Below are 17,796 nucleotides of genomic sequence, written 5' to 3'. Positions count from 1 at the left end.
CAAATTCACAAGGAAAAGATAGATAAGATGCTCACGCATCAGTTGACCTGTTGGGTCAGGGTCTTATTCTGAGCCAATATGGCATTCAGAGTGTCAACCTCCAGGACTCCTCTCTTCTGAGCCACCCCATTGTTCACAGGGTTCCTCTTAGAAGTGTACATGAATTGGTTGTTTGCAACCATGTCAATGATTTTCTGTGCCTCTTCAGGCATTTTCTTTAAGTAGAGTGATCCACCAGCAAAGTGGTCCAAATCCATCTTGGACATCTCAGAAAGACTATCATAGAAGATATCTAGCATGGTCTAGTCTGAAATCATGTAAGGAGGGCACCTTCTGATCAGTTGCTTGTACCTCTCCCAGGCTTCATAGAGGGATTCACCCTCTTTCTGTCTGAAGGTTTGAGCTTCCATCCTAAGCTTGCTCAGCTTCTGAGGTGGAAAGAACTTGGTCAAGAATGCATTGACCACCTTCTCCCAAGATTTTAGGCTTTCAGCCATAACCTAGCTCTGTCCCTTACAGCAAAGGGAAAAAGCATAAGCTTGTAAATATCTGGATCCACTCCATTAGTCTTGACAGTATCACAGATCTGCAAGAAATTAGAAATGAATCTGTTAGGATCTTCCTGTGGAAGTCCATGAAACTCGCAATTCTGTTGAACTAAAGTGACCAATTGAGACTTCAGCTCAAAGTTGTTTGCACCAATGGTAGGTATAGAGATGCTCCGTTCATAGAAGTCAGAAGTGGGTGTAGTAAAGTCACCTAGGACTTCCTTGCATCTCCTCTGTCATTGGGATTGGCTGCCATTTCTGTATTCTCATCTTCTTGTTCAAAAAGCTCTGTGAGGTTTCCTTCGGAGTGTTGTTCTCTAGCTTGCTGTAGCCGCCTCCTTAGAGTTCTCTCAGGTTCAAGGTCAAGATCAGAGAGGGGTTCTTTATCTCTGTTCCTACTCATAAACAAGAAAAAGAAAACCAAGAAAGAGAAAGAATGGGAGTTTCTATGTCAGAGTATAGAGAACTCCTTGTGAGATATTTGAAGAAGAAGAAGAATGAATGTAGAAGATGAGATAGAATTCGAAAATAGAGAGGGAAGGAAAAATGAAATTTTCGAAAAAGAAGAGAGAGAAAGAGGTTAGGATTTTCGAAAAAGGAGAAAGAGAAAGTAGTTAGGAAGTTTTAAAAAAGAGAAAAGAAAAAGTAGAATAAAAGATAAAACAAGTAACTAATTAACTAACAAGATTTGAAAACAAAATAAAAGATTTGATTTTGAAATTAAAAAGAGAAAGTTTAAAAGAAGATTTTGAAATTTAAAAGTTGAAAGAAAGAGCCAAACAAAGAAAGATAGGATTTGAAAAAGATTTGAAGTTGAGTTTTGAAATTCAAATTTTGAATTTAAAACAAGATAAGATAAGACGAGAAAACTTTAAAGAGATAGTATAGATTTCAAAAGATAGGAATTTAAAATTTGAAATTTTAAAAGAAGATAAGATAGGAAGGATGGTGCACGAAATTGTGATCACACTTTTCACAACTCCACACAACTAACCAGCAAGTGCACTGGGTCGTCCAAGTAATACCTTACGTGAGTAGGGGTCGATCCCACGGAGATTGTTGGCTTGAAGCAAGCTATGGTCATCCTGTAAATCTTAGTCAGGCGGATTCAAATGGTTATGAGGTTTTGATAATTAAAAGATAAATAAAACATAAAATAAAAAAAATGTACTTAAGTAATTCATTGGTGGGAATTTCAGATAAGCGTTTGGAGATGCTTTGTTGCTTCTGAACTTCTGATTTCCTATTGTCTTCATCCAATCATGCGTGCTCCCTTCCATGGCAAGCTGTAGGATCCTCTCGAGTGAAAAATACCAGGTACGATCTTTGCACGGCTAATCAACTGTCAGATTTCTCGTCTCGGATGAAAAATACCAGGTACAGCTACCGCACGGCTAATCATCTGTCAGTTCTCACTAGCGTCAGAATAGGATCTCTCTATCCTTTTGCACACTATCACTGCGCCCAACATTCGCGAGTTTGAAGCTCGTCACAGTCATCCCTTCCCAGATCCTACTCAGAATACCACAGACAAGGTTTAGACTTTCAGGATCTCAGGAATGCTGCCAATTGGTTCTAGCCTATACCACGAAGGTTCTAATCTCACGGACTCAGTCCATGTATCAAAGACCCAAGAGAATATACTCCGGCTGTCATCCAATGGCTACGTTGAACATCATGTAGACCGCTTGTGGTTGTTAGGCACGCGGATCTTGGCTAAGCGAGTAACGAAGATAGTGGGTGATTGTCACGGGTCACCCCTTCATTCTGACTTAACTGAATTAAGTACGAAAGTATATCTTGGAGAAGAAGTAAGCGTGAATTGAAAGAGAAACAATACTACTTGCATTAATTCATGAAGAACAGCAGAGCTCCGCACCTTAATCTATGAGGTGTAGAAACTCCACCATAGAAAATGCATAAGAGAAAGAGATCTAGGCATGGCCGAATGGCCAGCCTCTCCAAATGTCACATAAAAGTGAAAATAGGGTTCCAACCATAAAAGTCTCTGAATACAATAGTAAAAAGTGCTATTTATACTAAACTAGTTACTAGGGATTACAGAAAATAAGTAACTAAGTGTAGATAGTGCAGAAATCCACTTCCGGGGCCCACTTAGTGTGTGCTTGGGCTGAGCATTGAGCTTTACACGTGCATAGGCCATTTCTAGAGTTAAACGTCAGCTTGGATGCCAGTTTGGGCGTTTAACTCCAGTTTTGGTGCCCGTTCTGGCGTTTTACACTAGAAAAGGGTCTTTGGTGGGCATATGAACGCCAGTTTGGGCCATCAAATTTCAGGCAAAGTATGGACTATTATATATTTCTGGAAAACCCAAGATGTCTACTTTCCAACGCAATTGAGAGCGCGTCAATTGGGCTTCTGTAGCTCTAGAAAATCCACTTCGAGTGTAGGAGGGTCAGAATCCAACAACATCTGCAGTTCTTTCTCAGCCTCTGAATAAGATTTTTGCTCAGGTCCCTCAATTTCAGCCAGAAAATACCTGAAATTTCAAAAAATACAATAAATTTCAAAAATATCAATTTAATTAGATGAGCGGGACTAGTAACTTTTTGCTTCTGAACAGTTTTGGCATCTCACTTTATCCTTTGAAGTTCAGAATGATTGGCATCCATAGGAACTCAAAATTTAGATAGTGTTATTGATTTTTCTAGTTCAGTATGTTGATTCTTGAACACAGCTACTTTATGAGTCTTGGCCGTGGCCCTAAGCATTTTGTTTTCCAGTATTACCACCGGATACATAAATGCCACAGACACATAACTGGGTGAACCTTTTCAGATTGTGACTCAGCTTTGCTAGAGTCCCCAGTTAGAGGTGCCCAGAGCTCTTAAGCGCACTCTTTTTGCTTTGGACCATGACTTTAACCGCTCAGTCTCAAGCTTTTCACTTGACACCTTCACGCCACAAGCACATGGTTAGGGACAGCTTCATTTAGCCGCTTAGGCCAGGATTTTATTCCTTTGGGCCCTCCTATCCATTAATGCTAAAAGCCTTGGATCCTTTTTACCCTTGCATTTTAGTTTAAAGGGTTATTGGCTTTTTGCTCTTGCCTTTTGGTTTAAAGAGCTATTGGCTTTCTTTTTTTTTCTTTCTTTTTCTTTATTTTTTGCCAATTTTTTTTTCGCAAGCTTTGTGTTCTTTACTGCTTTTTCTTGTTTCAAGAATCAATTTTATGATTTTTCAGATTATCAATAACATTTTTCTTTTTTTATTATTCTTTCAAGAGCCAACAATTTTAACATTCATAAACTTCACTATAAAAAATATGCACTGTTCAAGCATTCATTCAAACAACAAAAAATATTGCCACCACATCAAAATAATTAAACTATTTTCAAGATAGAATTCGAAATTCATGTACTTCTTTTTCTTTTTCAGAAAACATTTTTTTCATTTAAGAAAGGTGAGCAATTCATGGAATCATTCATAGCTTTAAGACATAGACACTAGACACTAATGATCATGTAATAAAGACACAAACATAGACAAAACATAAAGCATAAAAACCGAAAAACAGAAAAATAAGAACAAGGAAATTAAAGAACGGGTCCACCTTAGTGACGGCGGCTAGTTCTTCCTCTTGAAGATCCTATGGAGTGCTTGAGCTCCTCAATATCTCTTCCTTGCCTTTGTTGCTCTTCCCTCATGGCTCTTGTTGAGGTCCATGAGTGGGCTCTCTTGTTTGCTCCATCCTCTTTCTAGTGATGGGCTTTTGAGATAAATCTCTCCATCTCCCATGACTCGGAGTTGGAAGCAACTGCCTTCCCTTTCCTCTTCCTAGAGGTTTCTTTGGCCTTAGGTGCCATTAATGGTTATGGAAAAACAAAAAGCAAAGCTTTTTCCACACTAAACTTAGAAAGTTTGCTCGTCCTCGAGCAAAAGAAGAATGAAAGGAGGAGAAGAAGAAGAAATAGAGGAGATAGAGGGGTGTTTTGGATTCGGCCAAGGGGGGTTTAAGTGTTTATGATGTGTGAAATTGAAGGTTGTAAGGAGGGGTATTTGGGAAAGAGTGTTATGGAAATGTGTGAAGAGGGGAGAAAGAGAGGTGGGGTAGGTTGGGATCCTATGGGATCCACAGATCCTAAGGTGTTAAGGAATTCTGGTCCCTGCACCTTTCTGGCGTTTAAACGCCCTCTGTGTGCCATTTCTGGCATTTAACACCATCTCTGCTACCTTTTCTGGCATTAAACGCCAGGCTGATGCCCTTTTCTGGCGTTTAACGCCAACCAGACACCTTTTTCTGGCATTAAACGCCAGTCTGTCTGCCAATTCTGGCGTTTAAAGCCCAGAATGCTGCCAGACTGGGCGTTAAATGCCCATTCTGCTATCCTTACTGGCGTTTAAACGCCAGTAAGCCTGTCCTCCAGGGTGTGCTATTTTTGATGCTGTTTTTGATTATGCTTTAATTCTGCAGCTATTTTTGTGACTCCACATGATCATCTACCTAAAGAAAACATAACATGACAATGGAAAACAAATAAATATAATTAAATAATATTAGGTTGCCTCCCAATAAGCGCTTCTTTAATGTCAATAGCTTGACAGTGAGCTCTTAGAGAGCTTCACAGAGACTCAGAACTTAATGGTGGCCTCCCAACACCAAACTTAGAAGTTGAGTGTGGGGGCTCTATTTGACTCTGTATTAAGAGAAGCTTTTCATGCTTTCTTTCCATGGTTACAGAAGAAGATCCTTGAGCCTTAAACATAAGGTAGTCCTCATTCAACTGAAGGACTAACTCTCCTCTATCCACATCAATCACAGCTCTTGCTGTGGCTAGGAAGGGTCTTCCAAAGATAATGGATTCATCCTCATCTTTCCTAGTGTCTAGGATTACGAAATCAACAGGGATGTACAGGCCTTCAACCTTCACTAAGACATCCTCTACAAGTCCATAAGCCTGTTTCATTGATTTGTCTGCCATCTCTAGTGAGATTCTTGCAGCTTGTACCTCAAAGATCCCTAATTTCTCCATTACAGAGAGTGGCATGAGGTTTATTCCTGACCCCAGGTCACACAGAGCCTTCTCAAAGGTCATGGTGCCTATGGTACAAGGTATTAAAAACTTTCCGGGATCCGGTTTATTCTGAGGTAATTTCTGTTGAACCAAGGCATTTAGTTCATTGATGAGCAATGGAGGTTCATCCTCCCAAGTCTCATTACCAAATAACTTGGCATTCAGCTTCATGATTGCTCCTAGATACCGAGCAACTTGCTCTTCAACAATATCTTCCTCCTCTTCAGAGGAAGAATACTCATCAGAGCTCATGAATGGCAACAGTAAGTTCAGTGGAATCTCTATGGTCTCTGTATGAGCCTCAGATTCCTTTGGTTCTTCATTAGGGAACTCCTTATTGGTCAGTGGACGTCCAGCAAGGTCTTCCTCACTGGAAATCATTGCCTCTTCCTCCTCTATAGGTTTGGCCATTTTGGGTATATTGATGGCCTTGCACTCTCTCTTTGGATTCTCTTATGTATTGCTTAGGAGAGTACTAGGAGGGATTTCAGTAACTCTTTTACTCAGCTGACCCACTTGTGCCTCCAAATTTTTGATGGAGGACCTTGTTTCAGTCATGAAATTGAGAGTGGTCTTAGATAGATCAGAGACTATGGTTGCTAAGTCAGAGAGGCTCTGCTTAAAATTCTCTGTCTGTTACTCAGAAGATGATGGAAAAAGCTTGCTATTGCCAAACTTATTTCTCCCACCATTATTATTATTGAAGCCTTGATTAGGATTTTGCTGATGCTTCCCTGAGAAATTAGGATGATTCCTCCATGAAGGATTATAGGTGTTTCCATAGGATTCTCCCATGTAATTCACCTCTTCCATTGCAGGATTCTCAGGGTCATAAGCTTCTTCTTCAGAGGAGGCTTCTTTAGTACTGCCGGATGCGGCTTGCATTCCAGTCAGACTCTGAGAAATCATATTGACTTGCTAAGTCAATATTTTATTCTCAGCCAATATGGCATTCAGAGTATCAATCTCAAGAACTCCTTTCTTCTGAGTTATCCATTATTCACAGGATTTCTTTCAGAAGTATACATGAACTGGTTATTTGCAACCATTTCAATGAGTTCCTGGGCTTCTGCAGGCGTTTTCTTTAGATGAAGAGATCCAGCAGCAGAGTGGTCTAATGACATCTTGGATAATTCAGACAAACCATCATAGAATATACATAAGATGCTCCATTCTGAAAGCATGTCAGAAGGACACCTTTTGATCAATTGCTTGTATCTTTTCCAAGCTTCATAGAGGGATTCACCTTCCTTCTGCCTGAAGGTTTGGACTTCCACTCTAAGCTTGCTCATCTTTTGAGGTGGAAAGAATTTGGCCAAGAAAGCATTGACTAACTTTTCCCAAGAGTTCAGGCTTTCTTTAGGTTGTGAGTCCAACCATATTCTAGCTCTGTCTCTTACAGCAAAGGGGAAAAGCATAAGTCTGTAGACCTCAGGATTAACCCCATTGGTCTTAACAGTGTCACAGATTTGTAAGAATTCAGCTAAGAACTGATGAGGATCTTCCAATAGAAGTCCATGAAACTTGCAATTCGACTACATTAGAGAAACTAATTGAGGCTTAAGCTCAAAGTTATTTGCTCCAATTGTAGGAATTGAGATGCTTCTTCCATATAAGTCGGAAGTTGGTGCAGTAAAGTCACCAAGCATCTTCCTTGCATCTCCATCATTGTTATTGGGTTCGGTTGCCATGTCTTCTTCTTTTTCAAAAATTTCTGTAAGGTCCTCTCCAGAGTGTTGTGCTTTAGCTTCTCTTAGCTTCCTCTTCAGAGTCCTTTCAGGTTCAGGATCAACTTCAACAAGAATGTCCTTATTCCTGTTCTTGCTCATATGAAAAAGAAGAAAACAGAAAAGAAGAGGAATCCTCTATGTCACAGTATAGAGATTTCTTTATGTGATTAGAAGAATAGAAGAATAGAAGAATGAGGTAGAAAGAGAATAAGAAGAAATTTGAACACAGAGAGGGGGAGAGGGTTCGAATTATGAGTAGAAGAGAAGTGTTAGTAAATAAATAAATAAACAGAAAGAGATGAGAGAGAAAGTATTCGAATTTTAAGAAGAGGGAGAAGAAAAATATTTTTATTTTTATTTAATTAATTAAGTTAGAATTCGAAATTTAAGAAAAGAAATGAAAGCAAACTGAAAACTTAATAAATTAATTAATTAAAAAATTTTTTGAAAAATTTGTTAGTTAATTTTCAAAATTGATGAGAGAGAAGAGTAGTTAGGTGGTTTTGAAAAAGATAAGAAATAGTAAACTTTTAAAATCAAACAAAAAGTCAAGCAGTTAATCGAAAAAGATTTGAAAATAAATTTTGAAAAGATAAGAAGTTAGAAAAAGATTTTGAAATTAAATTTTGAAAAAGATATGATTGAAATTTATTTTGAAAAAGATTGAAAAGGAAATTAAAAATATTTGATTTTTAAAATTAAAGTTGATGACTTGACTAACAAGAAACTAAAAGATATGATTCTAGAATTTAAAGATTGAACCTTTCTTAACAGGAAAGTAACAAACTTGAAATTTTTGAATCAAAACATTAATTGTTAGTAAAGTTTTCGAAAATATGAAATAAAAATAAGAAAAAAATTTTGAAAATTTATTTAAGAAATTCAAAAATATTAAGAAGAAAAATGAAAAAGATTTGATTTTTGAAAAAGATTTGAAAAGATAAAGTTTTTAAATTGAAATTTTGACTTGACTAACAAGAAACAACTAAATTTTTAAAATTTTTGACTAAGTCAACCCAAAATTTTGAAATTTATGAGTAAAACAAGGGAAAGATATTATTTTTGAATTTTTTTTGAATTAATGAAGAAATAATGCATGCAAGAACACTTTGAATGTCAAGATGAACACCAAGAACACATTGAAGATCAAGATTAATATCAAGAACATATTTTTGAAAATTTTTAAGAAAAGAAACACATGCAAGACACCAAACTTAGAAATTTTTAATGTTTAGACACTATGAATTCGAAAATGCATATGAAAAATAACAAAAAACACAAAACAAGAAAATCGCAAGATTAAACAAGGAAAATCATCAAGAACAGCTTGAAGATCATGAAGAACATAATGTATATATTTTCGAAAATTTTAGAAAAAATTAAAACATGCAATCGACACCAAACTTAAAATTTGACATTAGACTCAAACAAGAAACACAAAATTATATATTTTTGTGGTTTTAATGATTTTATTAAATTTTTTTGTATATTTTCGAAATTATTTTGGAAGAAGAAAATAAAGAAATTCAAAATTTTTAATAAGAATTCCAGGATTCATGCAATGTTAGTCTAAAGCTCCGGTCCAAAAGAATTAGACATGGCCAAATGGCCAGTCAAGCTTTAGCATAACAAATACAGACATGTCTTTTCTACAATGGAAAGTGGAAACCTCAGTCCAAAAGATTAGACATGGCTTAACAGCCAGCCAGGCTTCAACATATCTTATGAAGCTCTAGAATTCATTATTAAAAATTCTGAAGAACAATTTTCTTTTGAAAACTTTTTTTTTGAAAATAAAAACAAAAAGCTTAAACATAAAATAAAATTACCCAATCTAAGCAACAAGATGAACCATCAGTTGTTTAAACTCGAACAATCCCCGGCAACGACGCCAAAAACTTGGTGCACGAAATTATGATCACACTTTTCACAACTCCGCACAACTAACCAGCAAGTGCACTGGGTCGTCCAAGTAATACCTTACGTGAGTAAGGGTCGATCCCACGGAGATTGTCGACTTGAAGCAAGCTATGGTCATCCTGTAAATCTTAGTCAGATGGATTCAAATGTTTATGAGGTTTTGATAATTAAAAGATAAATAAAACATAAAATAAAATAAAGGTACTTATGTAATTCATTGGTGGGAATTTCAGATAAGCGTTTGGAGATGCTTTGTTGCTTCTGAATTTCTGCTTTCCTACTGTCTTCATCCAATCATGCGTGCTCCCTTCCATGGCAAGCTGTAGAATCCTCTCGGATGAAAAATACCAGGTACGATCTCTGCACGGCTAATCAACTGTCGGATTTCTCGTCTCGGATGAAAAATACCAGTTACAGCTACCGCACGGCTAATCATCTATCGGTTCTCACTAGCGTCAGAATAGGATCTCTCTATCCTTTTGCACACTGTCATTGCGCCCAACATTCGTGAGTTTGAAGCTCGTCACAGTTATCCCTTCCCAGATCCTACTTGGAATACCACAGACAAGGTTTAGACTTTTCGGATCTCAGGAATGCTGCCAATTGTTCTAGCCTATACCACGAAGGTTCTAATCTCACGGACTCGGTCCATGTATTAGAGACACAAGAGAATATACTCCGGATATCGTCCAATGACTATGTTAAACATCATGTGCTTGTGGTTGTCAGGCACACGAATCTTTGCTAAGCGAGTAACGAAGATAATGGGTGATTATCACGGGTCACCCCTTCATTCTGACTTAACTGAATTAAGTATGAGAGTATATCTTGGAGAAGAAGTAAGCGTGAATTGAAAGAGAAATAATAGTACTTGCATTAATTCATGAAGAACAGCAGAGCTCCACACCTTAATCTATGAGGTGTAGAAACTCCACCGTAGAAAATACATAAGAGAAAGAGGTCTAGGCATGGCCGAATGGCCAGCCTCTCCAAATTTCACATAAACGTGAAAATAGGGTTCCAACCATAAAAGTCTCTGAATACAATAGTAAAAAGTGCTATTTATACTAAACTATTTACTAGGGATTACAGAAAATAAGTAACTAAGTGCAGATAGTGCAGAAATCCACTTCCGGGCTTACTTGGTGTGTGCTTGGGATGAGCATTGAGCTTTACACATGCATAGACCATTTTTAGAGTTAAACACCAGCTTGGATGCCAGTTTGGGCGTTTAACTCCAGTTTTGGTGCCAGTTCTAGCATTTTACGCCAGAAAAGGGTCTCTAGTGGGCGTTTGAATGCCAGTTTGGACCATCAAATCTCGGAAAAAGTATGGACTATTATATATTCCTAGAAAGCCCAAGATGTCTACATTCTAACGCAATTGAGATCGCACCAATTGGGCTTCTGTAGCTCCAGAAAATCCACTTCGAGTGTGGGAGGGTCAGAATCCAATAGCATCTGCAGTCCTTTCTCAGCCTCTGAATAATATTTTTGCTCAGGTCCCTCAATTTCAACCAGAAAATACCTAAAATTACAAAAAAACACACAAACTCATAGTAAAGTCCAGAAATGTGATTTTTACATAAAAACTAATAAAAATATAATAAAAAGTAACTAAAATATGCTAAAAACTATGTAAAAATAATGCTAAAAAGGGTATAAAATATCTGCTCATCAAAGGACCTAAAGTAAAAAGATATGATAAAGATTTGAAAAGATAAGATTTGAAATTTAAAATTTAAACTTTACTTACAAGAAAACACCAAACTTAAAATTTTTAAAACAAGATAAGAAAAGATAGCAAGATTTTTGAAAATTTAAACAAAGATAAAAGAAATAAATATTTTTTTTATTTTCGAATTTTAAGGAAAGAGAAACAACTAAGAGACACCAAACTTAAAAATTTAAGATCAAATGACACTAATTTTTGAAAATTAAAGAAAAAACAACCAAAAGACGCCAAACACAAAATTTTTAAAATCAAACAAGAAGGATTACCAAGAACAATTCAAACACAATGAAGAACACTCAAGAACATTTTTTGAAAAACTCAAGAAAAGAAGACAAAAGGGACACCAAACTTAAAGATTGACATAAGACTCAAACAAAAGACAAAGATTACTAAAGAAAAAGAAAAGGTTTTGAAAATTATTTGAAAAAGAAAACAAAAGACACAAACAAAAGAGCAAATAAACCTTAAAGAATACCTAATCTAAGAAACAAGATAGTCCGGTAGTTTGTCAAACTCAAACAATCCCTGGCAACGGTTCCAAAAACTTGGTGCACAGAATTGAACTCTACACAACTGAACCAGCAAGTGCACCGGGTCGTCCAAGTAATACCTCAGGTGAGTGAGGGTCGAATCCCACGGAGATTTTCGGATTGAGAAAGCAATGGCTACTTCATTGAAAAGATGGCTGTTTATTTGAAAGCATAAATAAAATAGTAAAGAACAAAATACCAGATTGATGCGAAAATAATGATAAGGATTCAGTTAAGGCTTCGGAGATGCTAATTCTTTCCGGATTAACTTTTCTTACTGTCTACTTCAATAACGAATGATTCATTCAATGGCAGCCGTAAGTGACTAACTCATGTCCTCTCATCAAGTTAATCTCTTCGAAACCACAACAATCCACCATATCCGAGTAACTCATGTCCTCTCATCAAGTTGACTCATGGCTTCTCACTGTAGCCGAAGATGAAGCTCTAAGAAATCCACTCCCCTTCGTGATCCTACTCAAAACACCATAGACAAGTTCGGATCTTCCAGATTAAAGAGTGCTGTTTCTCTGACTCTAGAGTTAGCGCCATAGAGACCTCAGTAACCCACTGATGCTAGAAATCTTGTATCTCTACAAATTTCCCTCGGCAAGTATACCTAATTGTCATCAAGTAAAAACTCACAAAAGAGTAAGGTCGAATCGCACAGGGATCGATTGGTTGAGTAACTTTAATTGGAGGAGTGTTCTAGTTGAACTAAACAGAGTTGAATTGAGGATTGCAGAAATTAAATTGGCGGGAAATTTAAAGGGCAAGAAATGTAAAGGACTGAATTTAAATTATAGAATGTAAAGAGCAGGAAATTAAATTGCAAGAAATTAAATGGGAACGGGGGTAGTTGAGCATCAAAGAAAATTACAGAATTAAAGAGAATGGGTAAGATCAGAAGTGGGAAGTTCATTGGATTCAGGAGATGTTGCAATCTCCGAATCAAGTTCATTCTCATCTCTTCCTCAATCAATGCATTCATTGATCTTCTTGGCAATCTTAGGTGATTGGATTCCAATGTCTTGGCTCACTAATTTCTCTAAGCTTGAACAATTGCCCAATGTCTTGATCTAATTGCTCATGAGAAGAGATGAAGTATGGTCACTGATTATACCACACACATTCATAGATCAAAGTATTGGTAGGATTACATGTCACTATATCCGTCCAACCCCCAACCTAATCCAATGTGAGAAAGCATTTTTAGCATGATTCCCTCATTCTTCTTTCAAGGTTCAAAGGGAATCCAGTTATGAACAGCTTCTTTGTCGAGACAATTGTTCAGTTAAATTAAGATCGAAAGCTTTCTAGCAAAATCAAGAGAAAAGAAAGAAGAAGAATAATGAAAACAATTATTGATCCATTGAATTACAACAGAGCTCCCTAACCCAATGAAGAAGGGCTTAGTTGTTCATAGCTCTGGGAATGGAAATTGAAATTGAAGAGTACATGGCAAAAGTAAACTGAATTTTTCAGAGAAAGTAAATTGTGCAAAGAGTTCCAATCCTCCCACTGTCCCTTCTAACATAAACTCTAAGCTATTTATACACTTTTTTAATTCAGTCTTCAAGTTTTTGGATTGGGCTTTTTCCCTTGTTGAAGCAGGCTAAAGTCTCTTGAGTGACGTTGGAGAGGGACGTTTAACAGCTAACGTTCTTGATCTACATGGATGCATAATTGCATTAAAGCTGGTGTCAACGTTGGTGATCAATGTTTATGGAAAAAAAAAACGTTGAATCAAACGTTATGTGAAAAAGGAATTGAGTGTTGCCTTCAATGTTTGACTCAACGTTGGTGCACCAACGTTCGTCCATGCACACGTGCGCGTCGCCCACGCGTACACGTCAAAACAGCGTTTTGTGCGTGTGCGTTGCTTATGTGTTTGCGAGATGGGCTAAAACTTGCTTCCACGCGTATGCGTCGCAGCAAGTTTCCCAACTCCAAATTCTGGGCTCCTCATCGAGGACGTTGGAGGCAGCGTTTGAGGCAACGTTTGCTCACCAACGTTCTCATAGTCACGCGTATGCGTCACCCACGCGTACGCGTCAAAACTGAATTTTCACCATTTTGTGCGTGCGCGTCGTCCATGCGTACGCGTGACTCCAAAATTTTCCACTTTCACGCGTACGCGTCACCTACGTGTACGCGTCACAATCAATTTTTCCATCTCCAGAATTGAGTTTTATCGAAGACGTTGGAGGTAACGTTGGTGAGCCAACGTTCCCTCCAACGTTAGCACCAAATTCATAAGAACGTTGCCAGCAACGTTGGTGAGCCAACTTTGGCCACCAACGTTGCATACTACCCCTTTTCCTCCAATGTTTGAGGTAATATTGGTGAGCCAACTTGGCCACCAACGTTACTTCTTCTTCCTCTACTTCTCTCTCTGTTTCTTCCTTTCTTCTCTTCACCTATCATCAACCAAACACATGCGTTAAAGCCTTGCTAAAATCACAAAAAATTGCATCATTCAAAGCAATCAAGTAAATCTTGCATAAATCTCATGAAAATGCATTAATTAACCATGTTTGATTGAATCAAAATGTGCTTGAATTTCAAATCCAATTACTTACTTATTGCTCAAGAAAATGCCTGAAACCTAATGAAAACTAATGAAAAAGGCTAGTGAAACTAGCCTAAGATGCCTTGGCATTACGACACCAAACTTAAATCTTGCTTGTCCCCAAGCAAGCAATAAAATATGAGAAGAATGAATGAAAACAGAAGACAATATATGTCTTTATCAGAAAGTAATTGAATTTGATTTATGGGGTTTCATGCAGGATATGTTGCAGCTCAACTTTTATTAGTTTTTAGGTGTGGAATGTCCCTTTAAGTACTAACTAAGATGCTGCTGTGAAACCTTATTATTTACTGATCCTTGGTGTTTGATATTTACTTTTCTTTTACTTAGAAACTTATTCTTCAACTGCAGGTTAGTGTTATGTGTTACAGCAGCTTTTTAGCTTAGTTTTCAGTCAACACATACACACCAGAGACACTTGGCTCACAATTCATCTTAAGAACATTGGTGCCCAACACTTCTTTGGGTCACTAAATGCCTTGTAACTAGGTTGCTGTTGATAGTGGACTTTTGGTTGATAATCCCGGGTTAGTTAACCCCAGGTTACCAAATGTTGAAACACTCCTTAGAACCTAATTATCCAAGCATATCCTAGTATAAAAACAACAGATGTGTCTTAAGGTTTAAGCTATTGGTGTCTAGCTTATTCTTTGTTTCTTTCATTTTTGTTGCCAACTTTTGGCTTTTCTTCCTTTCCTTCTTATTTGTTTTCTTTCTTCCAAGGATGTTTATTCACTAAGGTTTCACATACAGCAGCCAAGATCACATTTTAGGGACTTCCTACCCTTCATCTTTATTAGTGAACTTGCTAAACAATCAAACATATACCACCACTCAACCTTATTCTATTTTCTACCAATTTGGACAATTACACTTTCTGTTTCAAACATTTTCTTTTATTCAATTAAAGACAAAGGGGACAAAACATACATTTTAGCAAGATGGAATTGAACCAAGCACTTAGACTAGAATACTTAAATGAAAATTAAAGAAAGCAGACAGAATTCAAATGAAGGTAAACTATTCAGCAGGGGTACATTCAAACTTCCAGTTAAAACACTTTCAGGTAGCAACAGTTTAGTAACCATACAACCTCTTGGTGTCTTCTTGTTTCTTCCTTGTCATCATCATGCATAGCTTTTGTATCATTCATTGTTCTTATTGGATGATGGTGTATCTTACCCTCTAAGTGATTGATTGACTTCCTGCAACATTTTTGGAAGCTGCTTGTTCCCTAACCACTTGAAAAACCGTTAGCATACATTTATGCTTGTGATTTTCTGGACCTAAGTTAGTGTGGGAACACCAAACTTAGTTCCTTGCCTACTCTTTCATGCAGCAAAATGAATACATGCAGGGAACATCAAATGCTTTTATTCAGAAAATAAACTATGAACTAAAATTAAACAATTGTCAAGTTGTTTCTCTGATTGTTTGGGACTAGTGACTAATTATACTAGGGGATGCAATGTGCTCATAGTGAAATCTGTGGTGGAACACCAAACTTAGAATTACACATTCACCCTTGAATTTCTTTGGTGTGCAACACCAAACTTAGCTCCTTGCAATGCAGGGAAATCTACTTATCTCTTTTATTGAAACAACTATGAAAAGAAAATTACCCTTGGTTGGGTTACCTCCCAACAAAGTGCTCTTTTAACGTTGCTAGCTTGACGGTTGCTCCATTAGTTGAGCTTGTATTTCATTTTGGGGCTTTCCCCTATATTGCCCAGATAGTGTTTGAGCCTTTGTCCATTCACAGTAAAGGTTTGCTGTGAGCTTTCTTCCATGATTTCTATGTGTCCATAAGGTGAGACCTTGGTGACAAGAAATGGTTCTGACCACCTTGATTTTAGCTTTCCAGGAAAGAGCTTTAGCTTGGAGTTGTAGAGGAGCACTCTTTGTCCCTCTTCAAAGTTCCTTGGTGCCAAATTGAGATAATGCTTTTTCTTTGTCCTTTCCTTGTAAATTTTGGGATTTTCATAGGCTTGGGACCTGAATTCTTCCAATTCTTGCAGTTGCAAGATCCTTCTTTCACCAGCAGCATTACTATCAAAGTTTAGTAACTTGAGAGCCCAAAAATCTTTGTGTTCAAGCTCCAATGGTAGATGACAAGCCTTCCCATACACCAATTGATATGGAGACATCCCAATTGGTGTCTTGAAGGCTGTTCTATATGCCCAAAGAGCATCATCCAACTTCTTTGACCAGTCTTTTCTTGAGGCTCCCACAGTCTTTTCCAGGATTCTTTTTAACTCTCTGTTTGATATCTCTGTCTGTCCACTTATTTGGGGGTAATAAGGTGTGGCAACCTTATGCTTTACTCCATATCTCAGGAGGAGACTTTCTAATGGTCTGTTGAAAAAATGGCTTCCTCCATCACTGATAAGCGCACTGGAAACTCCAAACTGGCTAAAGATATTCTTTCTGAGAAAGTTCCTGACTATTTTATTATCATTTGTTGGGGTTGCAATGGCCTCTACCCACTTGGTTACATAGTCTACTGCCACCAAAATATACTTGTTTGAATATGAGGTTGGGAATGGTCCCATGAAATCAATTCCCCATATATCAAATAATTCAAGTTCTAGGATGAAGTGATGTGGCATCTCATTTCTCTTGGGCAAGTTTCCAGCTCTCTCGCATTCATTACATCTTTTCACTAATTTTTTTGCATCCTTAAAGATAGTGGGCCAAAAAAAAAAACCACACTGTAATACTTTGGCTGCAGTCCTTTCTCCTCCAAAGTGTCCTCCATAGCAAGAACCATGACAATTTCATAGAACTTCCAGTCTTTCTTCCTCTGAGATGCATCTTCTAAGTATTCCATCTGAACATTTCTTAAAAAGGTATAGTTCATTCCAGATGAAATACTTAGCATCATTAATGAGCTTTCTCCTCTGATGTTTGTTGAATTCCGGAGGCACTTCCCCAGTGGCTTTAAAATTGGCAATGTCTGCGAACCAGGGTGCCTTGTGATCTAACATTAGTTGCTTATCAGGAAAACACTCATTTACACTCGAGCTGTGTGTGCTTCCTTCTTCACAAGGAATTCTTGACAGGTGATCTGCTACCTTGTTCTCCACTCCTTTCTTATCTTTAATCTCAATGTTGAACTCTTGTAGCAACAAGATCCACCTTATCAATCTTGGTTTTGATTCTTGCTTGGCAAATAGGTATTTAAGTGCTGCATGATCAGTAAAAACAATCACTTTAAAGCCAATGAGATATGATCTAAATTTATTAAATGCAAATACTATTGCCAATAATTCTTTTTCAGTGGTGGTGTAATTCTTTTGAGTTTCATTAAGGACTTTGCTGGCATAGTATATGACATGCACTAGGTTGTCTTTCCTCTGTCCTAACATTGCCCCAATAGCAAAATCTGATGCATCACACATCAGTTCGAAAGGCAAATCCCAGTCAGGTGGGGCAATAGTAGGTGCTGAAGAAAGTTTCCTTTTCAGATCTTCAAAAGTCAGCATGCACTCTTGATCAAATACAAAAGGTGCATCAGAGACAAGTAAGTTACTCAATGGTTTGGCAATTTTTGAAAAATCTCTGATAAACCTTCTGTAAAATCCAACATGCCCTAAGAAAATGAATCACCAAATACAGAGAAGTCATCCATAAACACTTCAATAAACCTTTCAATCATGTCAGAGAATATAGATAGCATGCACCTTTGGAATGTTGCAGGTGCAT

The 17,796-nt window shown here is 37.4% G+C and overlaps 1 non-coding gene across 1 annotated transcript; it reads left to right on the top strand.

The window, feature by feature from the left end:
* Nucleotides 1–312: 312 nt before the first annotated feature.
* On the top strand, nt 313–418 carry LOC112753505 (small nucleolar RNA R71). Its single transcript, XR_003177891.1, has one exon. It is a non-coding gene; the product is annotated as a small nucleolar RNA R71 (small nucleolar RNA).
* Nucleotides 419–17,796: the final 17,378 nt, after the last annotated feature.

The sequence above is a fragment of the Arachis hypogaea genome, chromosome 15, assembly GCF_003086295.3.
Source record: "Arachis hypogaea cultivar Tifrunner chromosome 15, arahy.Tifrunner.gnm2.J5K5, whole genome shotgun sequence".
Classification (NCBI taxonomy): domain Eukaryota; kingdom Viridiplantae; phylum Streptophyta; class Magnoliopsida; order Fabales; family Fabaceae; genus Arachis; species Arachis hypogaea.
Note: the sequence above shows the minus strand (reverse complement) of the source record. Positions and strands in the feature narration are given on the sequence as shown.